The following is a 2,463-nucleotide window of genomic DNA, read 5'->3' as shown; positions in this document are numbered from 1 at the left end:
GGAATATTAGTAATTTCTGTCTTCTTTCCTCAGTGTGGCTACCAGGTTTGTCAATTTTATCGACTTTTGTTCAACTGATTTTCTCTACTGTTTCTGTGTTTTCGGCTTCATTGATTTCTGCTCTTTATTTTCCTCTGCTTGCTTTGGGCTTGGTTTGTGCATCTTTTTCTAGTTCCCAGAGGTGGAACCGTAGGGCAGTGAGGAGACCTCCTTTTTAATGTAATATGTTATAACTCTCCCTTTTGGTAGTGCTTCGGCTACATGCCACAAATTTTGATGTTGTAGTTTCATTTTCGTTCAATATATTCTTAAAATTAATTTATCCTGAAATTTTTCAATATTCAAAAGTGTGTTGTTCAGTTTCCAAGAATTTGGAGATTTTGTTACTTGTCGGTTATTGATTTCCAGTTTGACTCCTTTTGGTCAGAGAACACACTTCTATGATTTCGATCCTCTAAATTCGTTGTTTTATAGCCCGGGAGATGGTCTGTCTTATGTTCTGTGTGCACTTGAAAAGAATGTATATTCTGCTCTCAGTGGGTAGAATGTTCTGTAAATCTCTCTTAGAATCTGGTTGGTTGATGGTGTTGAGTTCTATTTCCTTGCTAATTTTCTGTCTAACGGTTCTACTAATTCTTCAGAGAAAGATGTTGAAGTCTCCGACCATGACTGTGGACTTGCCAGCTTCTTCCAGTTCTACCCATTTCTGCTTCATCTCTCTTGCCGCTCTGCTGTTAGGAACACACGCACTTAGCATTACGTCTTCTTGGTGAATTAACCCTCTTGTCATTCGTCTTGGTGATGTCTCTTCATTGGTATGTGTGGACTATTTACTTTGAATGAAATTACTAGTAAGTTTGGATTTAAGTCTACGATTTTATTTGTTTTCTGCTTGTTCCCTATTTTTAACTCCTTTTTTCCCTATCCAGCCTTCTTGTGCATTAGAATCTAGTATTTTTACTGCATTTTAACTATTTACGTACTTAAAAAAATGGTCGTTATCAATGACGATATACCTAACTTTCACAGTCCACTTAAAATCAACAGTCTATCACTTTAAGAGAATGTATACACACCACCACCTGTACTAGTCATGTCTTTTATTCTCAATATCCTATATTCTGACATCCTGGGAGGCCTGTGAGGCCTAGAGAGAGACTCACCCTCCCCAGGCCAGCTACTCCTGGGGCTGGGGGACAGCTTGCTTGGAGCATGCCCTTCACGGGCAGACTGCTGGACCCCGTGCTGTGCCGTCACCCATCTTCTCCTCGCTCATGTACAAAGCCAGTATCCCCCCTGCCCTGTATCAAGCCAGGGCCAGGTAACAGACTACTAAGGACAGCCCGTTGCCCCAGAGCCCATACGAATCATCCAAACCAGCGCACCCTAAACTGCCTCCTCGGCCTGGCCCTGCCTTTCCCCTTGCTCCCGCTTCTGCCTCCTGACCAAAACCTGATGCTTTACCTGCGGCCCTGAGTGGCGAGGCACACCCCCTTCTCTTGGGAAATTTAAGTAATCGAAATCTTCAAATCTTTCCATGGCACTGACCCCTCTGCACCATCATGCAGTCGCCTCCATAGCTTAAAACCCCATGGGGACGATTTTAAGAGCAAAGCCACTAGAGAGGTTCCTTTACTCCTGGTCTCTTTCCCCCTGCCCTCCCCGCTTCATGCTACGCCGACCTTGCACTTACATAACATCCATCTGAAATCCCATCAGATCTTACAGACTTTGCTTTCGTCCATTAATTCACCCTAAAGAACTCGAGGGGAGAAAGTTATCTATTCTCTTTGCCCCGGTATCTGTCATTTGCGCATGAGGAACGTCCTTTGGCAGTTCTGAGCAGCTCCGGGCAGTGGCTTCGCTTCAGCTCTGCAGCTGGGATGCTTCCCCATGCTTTACTGCACTTCCGTTCTCCAAAGGTAATCTCGCTGGATAGAGAATTCCAAGTTAACAAGCTTTTTCACCACTTAAACACAGTGGCCGTTCTCTGGCTTCCATGGTTCCTAACGGGAAATCGCTTCCCATTCTAATTGCTGTTCCTCTACATGCGAGTTTTCCCCAGATAGCGTCATGATTTTACTGTCTTCGGCTTCCAGCACTGTGGCTTTGATGTACCTGGATGCAGAGCTCTGTGGGTTTATTCTGTGTGTTCACTGAGCATCCTGAATCATTATGTTTACATCTTCTGCCAAATTTGTGAAGTCCTCAGCCATTATTTCTTCAAATATTTTCCACCGCACTTTCTCCTCCACTCCTCTGTTCAAATTAGAAAACTTCTACTGTTCTATCTTCGAATTCACTTTCCTCTGTCACCTCCATTTTAAAATCGAGCCCACCCAGTGAGTTTTTATTTAGGTTATTGTGTTTTTCAGTTCAAACTTTTCCATTTGATTCTTCTTTACATCTTCTATTTCTTTGCTAAATCTATTTTTCTATTAGTTCTAAGAGTGCTTTTGATTG

The sequence above is a fragment of the Pteropus vampyrus genome, unplaced genomic scaffold (genome assembly GCF_000151845.1).
Source record: "Pteropus vampyrus isolate Shadow unplaced genomic scaffold, Pvam_2.0 Scaffold485, whole genome shotgun sequence".
Classification (NCBI taxonomy): Eukaryota; Metazoa; Chordata; class Mammalia; order Chiroptera; family Pteropodidae; genus Pteropus; species Pteropus vampyrus.
Note: the sequence above shows the minus strand (reverse complement) of the source record.